Below are 17,444 nucleotides of genomic sequence, written 5' to 3'. Positions count from 1 at the left end.
ATAGTTGAGTTCCTTTTTATCATTTCTCAATACTTATCTAGAAAAGCATGTAATGAGTTTCAGATTACTGCAAGGCTCATCCCAGTAGGACCTTGGAAAAGTCTGTCAATCTGAAACAATGGAAATGCTTTCAAGCTCACCTCTACACTGAACTCCTCCCTGTGCATCAAACCATTGCACTAGGGTAACAAATTCTGATAATTCCTTTTACAGTGTTGGGGTTTTGCTTCAATATGAGTAGCAAATCTATAGAAGACAAATACTTCTAACCAGGCAACAAGAGTTACATATCAACTTATTGAAAGTTCTTAAGCTGATACTTGCTACTGCAGACCAGGGCCTATATTGAAACCTGTAGAAACTTTCTGTGTTGGTAGTGAGTAGAGAATTCTTACAACATTGTTTGCTACTTTCTGGTTCAGACCATGCTGCCTACATCTCTTCTCTGTTTTTTGTTTGTTGGTTTGTTTGGTGGGGTTTTTTTTTTAGAGAAAATCCCACAATTTCATTAATATGAAAAGCAATACCCTCCAAATTATTTTAATGTTCCCTTTTTCCATTATTACCATCTATGCTAGAAGAGTATTTTATCTTGGTATCTGGCAAACATACACAGAAGGCACAGAACAGTATCTGTTGCAGAAGCTAGTTTTTAACTTCCTCTGGCTCTTACTCATAAAACTCACCCTCTCCCTGTAAGCAAGTGGAAGGAGATAGACTGGCACTTCTTCAGCAAGGTTTAAATTTCCCTCTTTATAATGGTACATTTTAAGCTTTAATTAGCACATTTGATCCTGTTTTAAACAAAAACCAGAATGTTTGAAAATTTTTATATTAGCAAAAGGAAGAGAGGACTGGGAAACACATTGATCTACTTCATTGCTTTATCTGAGATCTATCCTTCTGCCTAAATTAACTAGTTGTAAATTATTTTGTAATTCAATGAAAAAACTGGCTAAGCGTGTCATTAACTGAATGCCATGCTTGAGCAAGTAACTTCATGAGAAGCTAGACACTGACATGCATAGGTCTTCTATCTAGACAGATTCATGTCTCCAGAACCTGTCTCTGAGGTGTGATTCCCTAGGGCTCACTATAGGTATGAAACTGAAGAGATCTAAAGCACCAAAGCAAGTCCAAAGTATAATGCTATTTGCAAAAAAATTAAATGAAAATTACATTAAATAAAAGTGGTGTTGGGCTGCTCTCCATTATCACTGAACAGGTTCAGACAAATCTATTTAAGTTTAGACTGTCAACTACTGTTGTAGAAGGGACACATTATCTCCAAGAGGAGTTAGCTAAAGCTTGGGGAATCATCCTCTGTGTAAATGGAACATGGAGCTTTTATAATAGAAAATAATTTTGGGGGAATTCTTATCTATAAGAGAAAATGGCTTTTTCCTGCAGGGAAAGGAAAAGGACATTACTAACTAACAATCTGCCTCCTTTCTTTTAGGAATGGATTTGACTTGTTACAAATATAGAGAGAAAAATTCTGGCCTTCAACCCCAGGTGAATTTGGAAGAGAATGTTAACTTTTGAATTCAGATGCTTGGCTCCAAATTAAGCCCCACGGTTTGGGTTCTGTTTTCTAATTTGGACTGAAATACATATAACAATTTGTATTTCCTTACCAAGGCAGAAGCTGATAAGGGTCTTGATGGAACAGGTGATCACTAGACAATTCCTACCATTTGAACTCTCCACTTACAGACAAAAATCTTAAAAGAAAAATTATGGTAATGATGCCATTGATCTTTAGTCCTTTTCTTGGTTCCCCAAAGTATTAACCTGGTCTTTACACTGCTTCCTCAGTTCAGCTACAGTTATATTACTCTGTGGCATGTTAAGAATTTTTTGGATGTATTTAACGTTTTTTAGTAGATCAGCCACTAGATGGCACTTAAAGCTTGCTTTTTCCCCCCACTTTTTTCCAGAGGTATTTTGCAAAGATCTGTTCATCTGTAATTAAGAGTTGATGACTCCCATTGGGACTATGTTGGCGGAAAGCAAGATGCAGCAATATTTGAGTGAAAGCAGGCAAAAGTATAACCATTAAAGGGGGAACAATGACTATAATTTAAATAAGATTTGGGTGGTTGCAGTGTTTGCATAATCCCTCCTGGCATGCAAGAGCAATAGAGAAGCCTGTGGCTTTGCTCTCCTGCTGTGTTTCAACAAAAATGGAAAATTGTAATGAACAGCAACATTTTTCCTATCTTTCATATTCACTCTCTTCTTACTCCCTCTTCCTCCATTCCTTTAAGTGGAATGCAGCCTACTTAAGGATTGCATTGTAATGAAAGTAGTGTGTAGCTTGATAAACTCTGCATTGGATTCTCCAAATCGGATGCCTCTTTGCTGCAGGTTCAGGACATAAATTAAAACTTATTTAATACATGTTAACCCAGTAAAGGCAGGTGACATATAGTAACCTGAATTATGTGAATTTTTATTAAGGTTCCCTAGTTTCTGTATTGGTTGCTACTCCTGCAATAGTGCAGTCTGGTGCTCTTGTATTTGTCTTCCTTCCCCCCCCCCCTTCTAATTTTTTTTCTTTTTTTAAATAAATATAATTGTATTTTGGCTTAAAGATAGTTAAATAAGTTTCAGTATTAAGTAAACTTCTATGACCCTGCCTATTTCCTGTCCTGTCAAACCTTTCCTTGTAAGAATAACAGTGTCCTTTTATTTGGTGGAGTGTAGCATGATGTTTTTGGCAGGCCCAACATTTTTGACTTGCATAAATTTGTGACCTCAAGAGCAAGAAAAGTGAATGCTTGCTTCAGTGCCTCATGGTTTCTGCCTAAAAAGAAAAGCGTCCACATCGCTAACCATTACAATTTCTGAAGGAAAATTATCAGCACACTTATTCCAGCTGATTGCACATGACTGCACTTCCAAAGAAAAGAATCAGAAATAAAACTAAGTACTTTGCACCTAGTTATGTAAGGTACCAAAAGTCTGAAAATATAGGGCAGGCTGTACTGCCTTACTGGTTTCTAGAGTTGGCACACATGGCACTTCCCTCACTAACAGCTATTTGGCAATCTCTACCTCAGTTAGGATGTGATTCTGCAAAGTGGGTCTGCTGCTGGGCAAAGAATGTCATTGTATGGTTAAAGGTTGCAGGATCAGGTCTGAAGTGAATTAATGTAATTATTTTCCTAAACTTTCCCCTCCATTAACCATGTGGTTGTTTAGCTCTTTACCACTGAAGTGATGCTTTTCCCCTACTCTGTTAGAACACAGCAAGAAAACCTTTTACCCTGCCAAGTCTGAAAACCCAACAGATTAATTTTATAATTTGAGAGCCCTCATCCAGAAAGTCACTACTGTATTTTAATATGTAAAATTTGCTTAAATAAACATATGCAAGCTGTATATGCACACTTACTTGTTTTCCCCTTAGACTTTAATGTTTTTTTGGTTATGTCACAAAAATGTAACATTAATCATTGGCTATTTGGGAAACATTTGTATAGTAAGTTTTGTAACAGAAATAAGGGGTTTGTATCAATTAATATTGCTCCTAGCCTTAACATTTAAAGCTGATATTCTTGAATTGAAGAAAGTTATCTTTTGACTACTATTGATTACAGCAACGGAATTTGTTTGTTTTTGTTTTGTAAAAGGAAGAAGAAAAAACAAACACTCATGAGTGTAGTATCTTTGGCCAGATTCTTTTAACATGAGTATTTTGTGGTTTATGGATTCCTAGTCCGAAAGGTTGTCTCCGAGTGTCCAAGACAAAATAACTATGTGTCCTAGTTGGAAGAAAATTTCCCCTTTCCTTTGCAGCTAAGCTAATTGTGCCATGTCTAGCAAGCACGGCAGCGTGTAGTATCCAGTGTTGCCTTGCTAACACACCTCAGTCCTGACCACAACCTTCTTGCTTGCACTAGCTTGCACTCTGGTCACTGCCAAATTACAGGTACCCTTCCTTAGGGTGCAGGACAGCATCAAGGAATCCCACTTGTCAGGTTTTCACAGCAGCAAACACAAAACACCAGTCTCACTTTCTTATGCTTCCATGTAGAAGTTACTGCTGGCAGTGAGCCAAACTGTCAGCATTACAGGTAATTCAAGCCATTTAAATTCTGCAAGAATAATTTTTTTTGTCCATCCTATCCTATGACATTATCTTAGCAATATATAGGCTGGCAGCAAAGAAAAGGAGGAGGTCTTGTTAGGGGAGAAAGTATGGTATCTCAGTCCTGTTCTTACCTCTCTTCTCAACTTGCATTAAGGCATTAGCAATGTGAGAAAAACTGAAAAAGGAGTTGTGACAATGCCAGGAAATCACAGATCCAGCAACAGAGAACTCATTGCCCTCCCTGGATGTGAAGAAAAGGAGACAGCTGAGTCAGAATGGACTGAGAGCTCCCACTTCATCTTGGTGAGGTTTTTGGTTTGGGGGCAGGGGGGGGGGATTGTGTGGTTTTGTTTATTTAATATTAATCATATGAATTAAATTATAAAAGTCCTCCAGGAAAAACTGGATAAACCTCACTGCCTGGAAGACTGCTACCAAATAAAAAGCCAAACTGCTGCTCCAGGGAGGCAGCAAGGTACTGGTATTTTTGTCTGAGTATCATTCCTCACAAGCGCAGCACTGTACATCTTGCTATCAGTTTCTAGCAAAAATAGGCTTTAAGAGCAGCTTTAAAGAAGGCTTCACATTTCTGGAAGGATGACATATGTTGTGTCCCACCCCAGGTCACCTGCACAGAGCCTCCAGACTACTGTTCATAGCTTTCCCAAATGCCAGCTAAGAAAGACTAATAGTCAAAACAGGCAAGCTTTCACCATTGTATCTTGAGCAGGCTGGAAGTCTGCTGTGTGGGAGAAGTAGCCTCTGTTTGCATTTACTTTTTATTTGGATGACCTTTGAGATGCTTAGCATTTATGGACAGCCTAGACTGAGCAGAAAAACACAGCTCAGGCACTTTTGAGTAGTTTGGTTCCTACAACAGGATTCTGGATTTTTCAGTCCTGTCTGCTCCTGGGCAGCTGCTTGCCAACAGACCTACCTTTTTATTTTTACATCATTATTTTCTGCTAATAAAGTTGATTTTAAAACTATGAGAACCTACATTAATAACAATAATAAAAAATTGGACTCCACCTCTGTCCCCCTACTCCTGAGGTTTGCTATTCAAATGTTCAGAACATGTGCTGAAGGCATGGCTATGTATATATTAAAGCATGCAAATGATCACTGATGCCAGGATTGTATACAAGCTAAATGAAAAATTATTACTCATTTGCAATTATTCCAAGAAATTTTGAGTAGCTGCCAAAATAATAGAACAGCTGGATGAGGAGAGGGATAGGGTCTGGTTAAGCTGGCACTTAGGCTAAAGAAATTAATGCAAAACCACAGCCATGGTTGTCTGGAAGAGTCAACTTTATCACAGTGTTGGGCTGGTGTGCAACAACAGGCATTGATAAAGCAGTGTACTAGTAACATCTGCCCAGCAAATGCATTATTCCTTCAGCTTCCATTATATTTGAGCTGCTGGAGAACACCAGTGCTTCTAGAGCCGCAGATCAGCAAAAACAATGCAACATTGAAACCAGGGCTGTCTGGCTCTGGTAGGATTGTTAATCATAACACTACGTTGTTAGTACTAACCCAGGTTAGGAATGAAACTGGGGTTTATTACAAATACTGTCACTGTGCAAATAGAGTAGATGTGCAGAAGGCTAAGGCTTAACTCTTATCTTGTGATCCCTTAGGGTCTCCCTGGATAGCACCTCTTCCCTTCATGCCTTTGCTCATTGACCTCTACCTTCTAGTTTCCCAATCTTTCATTTTCTAGGTGTGCCATCAGCTAGCAGGCAATGGTAAGAGCATTTAAATAGATAGTTGAGAGATTCACGTGAAACTTGTTCACTTCTAATGAACAGTAGAGAAGTAATTTAAGCTGTATTTAATTGGTGCAAAGGAGAAGTGCTTACAAATTAGGCATTAGAATCAAAATTAAACCTAAGAGCAAAACTCCTAGTTTAGTGCTCTAAAGCATATGCCAATAGCCCAGGGAAAACCCTTTTGTTACAACTCCATCATAAGTCTATTAAATTGCCTCTTCTACTGCCGCCTTATGATAAAGTACATTACATAGTCTCACTGGCCTGTGCATGTTCCTAAAGTCTGGTGCTGTTGCTGGCAAAGCTTTATTATATTCCTACGTTACACAGAGCACTGTGCAAATGCTAAACAAAAGAGAATGACATCCAACTGCTAACAAAGACATGTTCGGTATTCAGACTTCCCCCCTTTCCCCATAGCCAAACTGGCAGTCGGACAAAGGCTTCTTCTGAATCCTTGTTCATTGTGTGAAGCACAGCTCCATCTATCACAAAATGGTACTAATCGTGGCCTTCCATAGCTCTACAACTAATATTTTTAAAGTTATCCTGCATGCTAAATATAACTTTCAGTGGCTGAGAACTGTGAAACTGATACAGCCCTCATGAGAATGCTAAGGGTACTGGCATTGCTTTAAAACTACCTCCATAGTCAACTTCAATAGTTTCTATGCACATAGATCTTCAGCAAAAGTCAAAGGATCACACGCTTTAATAGCTGTGGAAGTATTTTATTCTCTCTGAAAAAAATAATTGGATTCATGTTTGTTAATGCCCAATACCCAAGGTCAAAAAGCACATTCATATATTTGGCCAGAAACATTTCCTTGCAAGAGATCAAGATGTCAGAAAGTTATGATTGATCAACAGTAGGTGCCCAAGGGATTTGAATGAAAACATTTGGAAGTCTTAAATCAATAGCCGTCAAGAGTCCTCTATCTATAAATGCAGTTGGTTTTAGTAAACATCTGTTGAGTGTTTTTAATTCACCTAAAGAAAATATATTGGAATTAATTTTTCTGGGACATCAGGTCATTAATTGCCAAAGAACTTTGGCACAATTAAAAGGAGTGAGAGTCAGACAGAACACTTCAAACACTAGTTAGGGCAAATTCTGAATGTTTGCCGAGTGAAACGCAATTGTTCAGGGTTTGTGTGCTACTTACTACTGAAAGATGACAAAATCTGCCCAAGGAATAATTACTGAAAGAGACAGCTGTGAGGTGGGACACACTGTTAGCCTCGTACGATCTGTATACAAGAAGCAATTAATATAGAATTACATCTGAGATACAGTATAGTCATAAGACTCAGGGTCCTTCTCTCAGAGTTCCTTTTCTCCATCAAAATGAAACTTAGAATGCTTCTGTTATTTTACAGACCCAAAGTTATTCCTAAGGGCAAGAACTAGTCAGCTATGTCATTGTCTCCCCAGGGAAGCTGTGGAAACCCCTTTGGCTTGATGCAGACAAAGAAGGGAAAAAGCACACCACAGAGAACAATCCTGCATTGGCTGATGGGATGAGTAGATGACCTAACGGGTCTTTTCCATCTATAATTTTATTCTGTGGCTTTGATGCTGAAGGCCCTGTTGACATCCACAGTGCTGGTGCTTTCCTGGAAGCTTTAATAAAGATCTGGTTTGGAACTGAGAGTAACTAACACCACTGAGCAAATAACTCTTGTATGGGGTGACAGGCAACAAGAATGCCAGTGGGAACATGCCCCATCATGCTAGTTGTGTTTATTCTGGCCCTTAACATCAAGATTCCCCAAAATACTTGCATCAATATATAGTAACTGCAATGGATGTCCGTGTGCTGCTTACTTCAATACAGAAGAAATACAGTGCATAACCACTTACTGTACTGTTTACCCAAGATATTGCTTGGATATATAAGGTCCCATGTCTGGCCTGGCCTGAAGACTTTAATTCGTTAGGAGATGCAGGAATTCATCTAAAAATCCTCAGTCAGCAACAAACGCGCCAGTATTTCTTCTCTATTCTTCACCTAGTCTGTTACTATCAGAAGCCTACTTCCTCTTCGCTACAGCACATCCTTATGTTAAGATTGGTACAAGATCACAAGAGCCACTTTGTCACATTTATTCTTCAGTCGAAAGACCAGACTTTCTATTTTACCTTGTTGCCGCTGGAGTCACTTCTGGGGCAAACACAATTACAGTTACACCTCAAAGTAGAGCAGGAAGATTCGCAATCTCTCATTACCCAAAACTTGGGCTTGATTCTCCATGTGAGATACACCACTAGACCCTAGGGCAGAACCAGTTTGCGAACAGTTTCTGTTGGTCCATAGAGCAGAGCTCCTCAGCTAGCAGTCAGGTTTCCAACAGTTTGCAAAGTCTGAAGATATTTTGCCAATACAGTAACTGAATGAAACATGGTAGAATGTAGCCTATGGCGATGCAGATCTGAATCTAGAAATCTAGCCTGCAGAGGCATGGTGGTACCAGAGGAATATTCTGGCTCAGCTGGAGCAACTTCTCAGATCTGAAAGAAACTTTGCCCAATGGGAACTCACAGCAGGTCACAGCTCTGTTTCTCATGACGTTGGCTACATCTGTTCCCTTTTATGCAAGAGAAACACTTCATTAGGGCCCTACGTAACTTTCTGTTGGGCAATACTGGGCACTCCTGGTTTCATCAAATGATGAATCAGTGGGTCCCATTATTGCTTCATACCTCATACAGTAAAGTTTTGGGTGGGTTCTTGGACAAGAATCTTGGCTCTGAAAGACGTGTTTGATATGATAGCCTTGGACACAGCCATACAATAATTCAAACACTTCTTAAAAAGTGTATGTGTTTACTTACATCAATAAGCATAAAATTAAAGCCATCTCTTTTGCTCTTGTATAAAATAAAAAAACGCAACTCCATTATGTCTCTTGGAATTCAGGGGGACCCCCCCATACACAAACGTACCCCGCTACGTGGCTTAGGAAGGTATCTTAGATTCCAGAGCTTTCCTTCTACTGCAGAGTGGCCCTGTGGAGAAACAGGCTCTGGAGTTGAAAGCTGACTGTAAGGGGTCCACACAGGCCAGCATCCCTGATACTCAGTGAACCAAACTGCACATGTACGCAAGGCAGAGCAGAACCTGGCACTTAGTAACAAGTAAGTTGCTATTTTTAAAAGCCACGTTGGTATCTTTTTGAATGTTTCTTATGACTTCAGCAGATTATTACTTGGCTCTGTTACAATCCAGTTTTCTCTCTAATTTCCAGAGTAAATTTGAAGTCTGACTGCATCATAAAGCAATGAAGAAGCACTAGGCTGTTATGTAAGGATTGAAGGTAGCTGCGATTTTCAAAAATACAGTGGGAGACTGACTGCTGCAATCAGTGGCATTCAGACTGGAATTTAACAGCAAAATTCTTATAGTGAATGGAGAGAAATATTTTGAGTCTTAGGCCCTCAGATGTCAGAGAAATGTTTTGAGTCTTAGGCCCTCAGATGTCATCCCTCTCCTTCCTTCAGTCTGGACTGACGCAGGGATGTTGGGCTAAGATTCTGGTAGTTACCCTTAATCCAGTTGTAGACTAAATCCAGTGTAAGTGGACACCAGGACTAAGACTTGCTTCTGCCACAAGTCAGGATTAGTTTCTTTCAATCATTATCCCACAACAATGAAATAATCTTTTCCAGTGACCTATACCAGGTCCTGTAAAACTTTTAAGCATGGAGTTGAAGGTACAGACAGGACATTTGATCAGCACAAATCCACTCTCAGACTTATCATGTCTAAACCTAAAATTGTCATTAGTAAAACAAGTAATTGAACATAGTGTCAACTGAAAGCCTGTTTAACAAATCAGTCTCTCACTACAGAGACAAGTTCTTGGTGGAGAAATAGTTCTGTTCGTTCCCATTCTTACCTTAACGTAATATTGCTGCTATATTTTGTCCTCCAGAAAGCACTAGAGACTGTGGCATTGCAGCTTTTTCTTTTTGCTAACTGCCTCACACAGATGACACACCCTAGCAGTGCTGGGCCTGAGCTTGGGAACATCAGCCTGTTCCAAAAACCAGTTCCCACATAACTACATAATTTGCTGCTATCGAGTTACTGGGCCAGCCACAAATTGACTAATGTAATACTCACTGAGGATCAGGAGCTTGTAACATGAGTGTTTAATTTCCAGGGGAGGGTGATTTGTCCTTTAGTATCACAAACACTTTAATTATCAACACAGAAATAAGTACTAAATCCCCATCTGGCAGCCATGCACAGTACAAAAAGAAAAGGGAATCTACAACCTTTAACTTGCAGCGATGTACCTAGACATTAGGGCTCTGAAATCTGTCAGTGAAGCTCATACCACTGGTGCTTCCCTATCTGTGGGGAACAGGCCAAGGACAGGAGAGCAGCTGGGACGCAGCACCGCAGAGCATTACTTGCCTTAGCGTGACTGAGGAATATCATTCTCAGGTTGGCTATCACGCCCTCTCACTTGGTGCCTTCAGCCCATAAACCAAACAGCAGCAGTCGCCAAGAGCAATTCCTTTCCCCCCACATGCCTCACTAATAAAACAAAGCTTTTCCCAAGAAGTAATTTCTGTCTTAGAAAATCAAATTAGTCTTTTTCTAAGCTATAAGGGTCTTTTGAATTGCTCCTTGAACTTAGGCTTCACATCAGTCACCGCTTATTTCGCATAGTCTATGAACCAAACTGGTTCATAACCTACAAAGAAAGACACTGCTCCAGCTATAACAACAGCTTAGACTAGAAGAAAACAGGACCTACTTGCATCTTCTTCAGTAGCTCAAAATCCTGAATGCACTGATCATGTTTTCTTCACCAGACCAGCTCAACAATACTACAAATCCTCAGAAAGCAGGGGAATAAGAACAGGCTGTAATTATTGGCTGCAGATGTTTACACCAGCCAGTCTCCTGCTAACTACCTTTAATTGCCAGTGTCCTCCAGCACAGGAGAGCCACATAAACATTTGCAGCTGTCAACAGCCATTTCTTGCTTATGCAATTTCCCGAGGTTATATAAAGATTTTTTTGTACCGGGCAGGAAAGATTTGCACTGAAAAATTTTACAAACAACCTTAGGTATCACACTGAATATACCAGACAAATGACTGCAAAATAAAGGTAGTCTGAATTCACTGATTGGAAGCTTGCAGGGAGAGTTCATTGAAAGTCTGCTCACCCTCTGCTAGGGCTGCTAATCCTCTCTGTAACAATCTGCTTTCTGAAAAAGATTTCTAAATGTCGAACCATAAAATCTAAGCTAGGAAGTTACTTACAGTAGATCATCCTTCTCTGGATATTGCAATACCAGCAATCTTTCTTAGTATTTAATTTGCATAGTAATCAGTGAAGAATTTAGTCCTAGCACTGTTATATCTCCAGCTAGCTGTTGTATTCACTACATTATTTTATCTTATTAATCTGAAAATGGTTATCATACTTCCATCTAGAATGACTTTATTTGGTCTACAACTACAATTTGTCTTAGTGGCATCGGTAAAAATATGAATTAATTTTGGAAGAGGTAATTTTTTAACACCACTGGACTGCCACTCTGTGGGACAAAGAGATTTTTATTGCTGGAGATGAGCAAATAAACACATTCAGCTTCCCAAATCGGGCAGAGATGATAGGACCAAATGGTTTGCATGTACTTACCATGGACTTCATAGAATATGTTTCTTCCTGTTTAACCCCTCACTCTCTCTCACTTTGCAATTACCTCTAGACTTCAGAGCTACCAGCAAGACCTATTTCATACAGCCGCTCAAAATAAACCATTTAGTTATTTGAGCTCCTCAAGCTCCAAGTGTCATAAGCACAGCTCACCCTTTCCCACCCATGTACATGGCATCCATAGATGTTAACTGTTTTCTGTCTTAATATCCTGAAGATCAGGTGAGACTAAAAAGTCAATCTGAGCAGATTGCAGACACAGGGTCTCTTCCTGCCAGCTCTGCAAAGGGGAAGCAGCAAGTGCCTTTTGTTTGGTGCTTATGCTAGACCATGCAGTACTGAGAGTTAATAGATCAGTTTATATTTCTATCCTTCCTGGAAAGAAATTTGGCTTTATGCCACCTGCTTCTTCAGACCTGAAGGGACCAGGTACTATGGAAAAGGATGAAGGAGTTCATGTGCTAGGCTAGGCGGCATGCTTTTGGGCACCATTTCGTTCCCTAGAGCAACGATTCTGATGCCATGTAATGTCAGGAGGCAATCTGTGAAATGACTGTAAAAAGCAGAAAGAAACTGTGCATTCAAAGGAGCAAAACGGGAAATAAAAATAATGGATTGATTTTCAGAGTCCAACCTGATATATATGTGGCTCTAAGTAAAAAACTCTGTGGTATCACAGCACAAGGCGGTCAAAGGATTCTTTTTTTCTTCTTTTTAAAGAGACATTTATGGCACTTTAGGTTAAAAAAAGAAAGTGAGAAACACTTTCCTAATTAGCCTCTATAATGAGAGGGAGGAGTGGAAAGGAACCCCTCATACAGCACTGATTGAAATTGTGTCAAGTGCTGTACAGCTGAACTTTTTCACAGTGACTATAAACCATGAGCTAATTTTAATACTCACTGTTGCTTCCTCTGTATTTGTGCCTAAACGTCTTCTAGTAAAAGTGCAAAGCCACTGGTCAGCTTCAGCCAACCTGAACCAAGCGGTAGGTAAATGTCTAACAGCTGCTGAGCGCACGTATGCCTTTCAGGAAAGCAGCAGTGAAGGATAGGCTGGATTAGTTGCCACCCAAATGAAAGGATACAGCATGAGCTTCACCTGTATTAGACTGCAGCAAATGGGAAGGATGCTCTGTCTGTGTGGGGACTAAACCTCACTGAACCTTGGCCCTTCCTAGACATCAAAAAAATCCCCGTACAGGCCATGCCTGTAGGGTGCCAGACTGCTCTTACTTCAGATTTGAACTCCCACCCTAATATCAGTGTTGAGAGAGCTCCATATAGCAGAAATCCCACAGTGCAGTTGAGAGATGACCTCACCTGTGATCAGTGGGAGGGCGACTTTAAAATAGCTGTCAAAGAAAAAAAGTTGCTTGAATCCAAAAATGGAGAAAACCTTTCGGTCAGCTTAGCAAATGGGAAGGTATGGGAGAGTTGGCAAAACAAGAGGAAACCAGAGAAATAGCTGTTAAATAACAGCAATTAACTTCCTTAGCTTTGTTTTCTGGAATAAGATGCTGATCATTTACTCAGGTAGATGGGAAAATATTGTCACCAGGGGTAGTATGTGCTGGGGTGATGGGAAAGTGTGTTTGCAGGAAGCAATTAAATGGTTGTAAAAGAGTTGGACAGAATATGACATAGCACGCCAGGTCTAGCTAATGAACCTGCCTGAATTTATAGGTGGATAAAACATGTTAAGTTATGGGTCATTTGAGTTCTCAAGTGACAGGTCAGATCTGTGGAGTGGCAAGCATAGCAGCATTACTGAAGTAAGCATCGGCAAGTATTATGGGTCTGCCCTTATGTTTAATAACATTTAATTTTATAAGCAGTTCTGGATGATATGAAGTAGCTGTTCAGTCAATTAAATGCACACAGAGAAGTGACTGTGGATGCTGGATTACTGGCACAGGGTCAAGGCACTCCTGGGCGGGTGGTACATCTCTCCATCCATAGAAATTTTTATTTGTTTGTTACTTATGCTCTGGCCCTCTGAGAGCTCAGGGCAAAACTCCACTGACCTATAAAGTTCTGCTTCTGTGCCAAAGTGTCTCCATCAGCCACTTCAGCTGCTCGACACCTATCATCTCACACGCAGGCCTGTTGGTATTACCAAAGTGCTATTCTCAACACATCTGTCTGAGCAGGACCCAGGCTCAGCTGAGGGAGCGCTGGGGCCCTTCGCTGCTCTCTGCTTTCCTTTCCCCCGCTGGAGCTGTGGATGGCTGTGCTGAGCATGGGTGAGATCCCAGGGGCACTTCAAGGATTCAGGGTAAAAAATCTTGTTTCAGTGAAATCAATGGGAGTTTTGCCATTGACTTTGGTGGGGCCGGACTTCATTCATAAAGCGTTGACTGTTATAATAGATTTACCAGCCCCGCAGGCAGCCCATGCAGCGGTGCAATAGATCTAGCACTCTTGCTTCTAGAAATGAATCCCCTGGCTCAGGCCAAGGTCTGCAGAGAGCAGCTTCCCTGGGCCAAGCCCTTTATCCGGGAAACCTACCACCCAGCACTCCACTGTAAGCCCGGGGCTGAGTGGGGCTGCCTCGTGCCTCGGCCACAGGAGGATAGGCATGCACGCCGTCCAGCTCTGGGAAAATCCAAAAGCCCACGGAGCTGTGGCCCAGGTGGTTCTGCATTGCAGCGAGCTGGTCCCTCGAGCCAAAGCAGCAAGGGTGGACTTTCCCGGCTTGCACTGTGGCCAAGCTGGTCCTCAGCACAAGCCACCGTCTGAGCCAGCATCTGCGCGAGCAATGGGGTGAAGTCTGGCCCGTCCGTTACAAGGCAGGGAAACTGCTGCGGTGGCCAGCGCTGACCCTGTGCTACAGCTGCAGAGAGGGCTACGGTCTGAGTGCTGCCTGCCATGCCTACTGCCCTGGTGGGACGTTCACTTTATTTAAGAAGAAAAAAAGGAGGGGAGAGAGGGAATTCTGCTCCATTGTCCTACTGCAAGTGGAAAAGGGCTGAACTAATTCAAACCAAACTCAGAACAGAAACTCCTCCCAGGCAGAGACATTTTTCTGTCAACTTTCAGCCCTGGGAGAATTTTTACAGCTGAGCAATAAACTCTTGAAACAGAGGTTAAGGGCCTCACTAGCTCCAGGCTTCTGATACAAGCAGCAGTACAGAGCAACGGGCATTCTTTAATCTGTAGGAATGTGTCAGGCTGACGGGAAGCTGGAGGTACTGGGGGAAGGAGGGGGTTAATCACCACGGTTGCCCAACAAACATTTCCTAATATTGTCACTTTTTACCCACAAGTTACCATTTCTCTGTTACTATAGAGGCAAGATGTTGATACTGGATTCATTTTCTGTGTTTTATTCCTTTTTGTCATTTTTCCCATGAACTAATAAGCCACAGTGGATTTGAAAGTATGAGCAAATGTGAATGCTATACAAAGCACACTTATGTTCTATTGACATTTTCTTCCCACCCTAATAATTTAGAGCTGTTAACATAAAAAAAAAATTAAGATGATCATACTTCCCATCACTTTCATTTCCCAAGTTTATGAAGGAAGAATCATGAGTAATTTCCCATAGTTATTGTTTGCAGCATAACACATGGTCTCAATTACTGGGATAAGAAACAGAGAGAGGGTATTGGTGAGGATAAATGATTTATCTGTGCATTTCATTCAAAATTCATTTTCCATGCTATAGTTTATATTACTCTGATCAACCATCATCTTTCTTATTTCACTTTATACACACAATCCAACTATTCTGAGCAGGACCCTGGGTCACGAGAGCTCAGTTTGCTGACATATTTTTGGAGCATTGAAGCATACGCAGAGTGACCCTCTACCAAACCTACTTGCTGCTAAAGGTATCTACCCAAGAAGGGCAGATCTGGACAAATCTAGACCAATAGGACACAAAATAACTATTGGCTTTCACTTTTGTTTTCATTTCCAAGGAAAGAAAAAGGGGCAACGACTAGTATCAGGATCCACACCCCCATAGAACATAATTCTGTGTATTAATATGCATTTTCTTTCTGGCAGGTGGAGGTATTTCACTTGCCTTTACACTACTGTTGCCTTGAAAATGCCATTTCTGCATTAATGTAATGACTGGCTGCAGGCCTGTAGCTGATCTCTCTGCACATGAGCTCTGTCTCTGGACCAGATGTACAGAAGCATCGTGGTACATTGCTTCTTCTGCACAAGTAGCAGACCAGTATCATCAACACGTGACTGTGCTGAACCAGCAGGTACTATAAAGCAGCAACTTTAGCATGGATCACAGCAGTTCGGATGTGGCAGAATAACTAGGTATTATTGCAGGACTTTGTTGTTGCAGTAGATTTGAAGAGCATGCTACTGCCTGGCTGGGACGGACTGGTGGCACTGCTGAGACTCGCACAAGTGGAGTTTGGTTACTTGCAGATTTCGAGGGGATGGGGGTTCAGCTGACATCAAAGCCAGCGTTTAATTCTCTTTTGCATCTGGTGCTTAAAGCACAATGTTCAGCTGCTTCTCTCATAGGACTGCTCCTGGTTGAGATGATGCAGGACATGAAGTATTTCATGCTCAGGATGCTGGTGGAGAGGTCCCTCTGTGTAAATCCTTTACCAGTTGTCTATTTTTTTAAATGAATTCCTGGCTGGTCTATGGGGAACTCAAGACTGTGCTGTTTGTTAGCACAAATGAGCCCAACACAAATAATTGGTTTTTTCACCAGAGGGTTGTGCAACTCCTGCCATACTTGGCTTTCAACCTGGGCCTGGTGGTCACGTTGGGACCCACAATTTCCTCCCATGGTTTTGTCTGTGCTGTCACTGTGGAGCAGAAAACACTTTTGTTCCCAGCATATTTGGGGATATAGGAGTGCATAGTAGGCATATGTATGGGGAACAACATGATCTTTAATAAAAATCAGTCTCCTAAATGACATAAATTAAGTGTAAATGCATAATGGGAAAGTCCACACGGAGCTGGCTTAGTTGAAGAGTGAACTTTTGAAATACAGTTCTTTTTCCTGGTACGTGGCATCTTGTCTTTGCTCCGAGACATGTGTAGCAGATATTTTTCAGCTTTTCTTTCTCCCTTTCATTGCTGGGTACTGCTTTCAGTCTTAATTCATGCAACACAGACATCAAACATGATTTTCAAACAAAGACCAGGTCTCCTCAGGACCTCCGCCCATCCCTCACTCAAGCTTTGCTGTGCCATACAGCAGCTCTCACAGCCCGTCGCCACTTGGGATTCTTCAGCTCTGGCCTCGTGGTGTATCACGCCACAGTTGTACCCCAAGAGTAGAAACCATTGCTGGTCTAACACGTGGCAGCATCTTGCCTCTGTGGTGCTTTGAGCTTAAGAGATCTACTAACAGAGAGAGGATCTCGGAGCTTTATGTCCTTTGTCGCGGCTGCTTCTCCCCAGTGCTACGAGGACGTTGGGATCTTGAAAAAGTACTGGGACATCTTTTACAGGAGCAGATTTGAAAATTGGAGGCAAAAACCCGATAGTGAAAAGCTTTCAGTGAAGGAGACTTATGCCTTTGGCAAGTACAATTTAAACACATGGAATGGGAAGTCTGTTAAATTCTTTCTTGGTCAGTTACCTTTTTTTCGAATTCAGTAAATGAGGAATTGTCTTTGAGGGCTTATTAATCTACACTCAGTACTTGCTTAGGTCTCGTAATGATCTGGTCCCGACAGACCTTGGGGTTTTTTCTGTTTGGTTTATTTGGTAACTTCTTACCAGCCAAAGTCCTGTGGGACAGTTTTACAGTCCTTCTTAAAGGGCCGGTTGGCTCAGGAGTGTCAGCTGATGGGGAAGGCTTTGCAGTGAGGCTGGTGGCATCGTGGAGCTGGCTACTGTGAGGGCAGATGGCTGTCAATTCACGTCAAATAGTGGTTTTGAGCAG

General features: G+C 41.3%; 1 long non-coding RNA gene across 2 annotated transcripts; it reads left to right on the top strand.

Annotated features, from left to right (window-relative positions):
* Window positions 1-488: 488 nt before the first annotated feature.
* On the top strand, window positions 489-16,958 carry LOC128151555 (uncharacterized). 2 transcript variants are annotated; one of them, XR_008238410.1, is made up of 3 exons: window positions 489-1,515; window positions 4,254-4,402; window positions 15,578-16,958. It is a non-coding gene; the product is annotated as an uncharacterized LOC128151555 (long non-coding RNA). The 2 variants fall into 2 exon arrangements; XR_008238411.1 differs by lacking the exon at window positions 15,578-16,958 and adding an exon at window positions 9,127-9,202.
* The last annotated feature ends 486 nt before the right edge of the window (window positions 16,959-17,444 follow it).

This window comes from Harpia harpyja, chromosome 14 (assembly GCF_026419915.1).
Source record: "Harpia harpyja isolate bHarHar1 chromosome 14, bHarHar1 primary haplotype, whole genome shotgun sequence".
NCBI lineage: Eukaryota > Metazoa > Chordata > Aves > Accipitriformes > Accipitridae > Harpia > Harpia harpyja.
The sequence above is the reverse complement of the archived record's forward strand: the minus strand, read 5'-3'. Positions and strand labels throughout refer to the sequence as shown.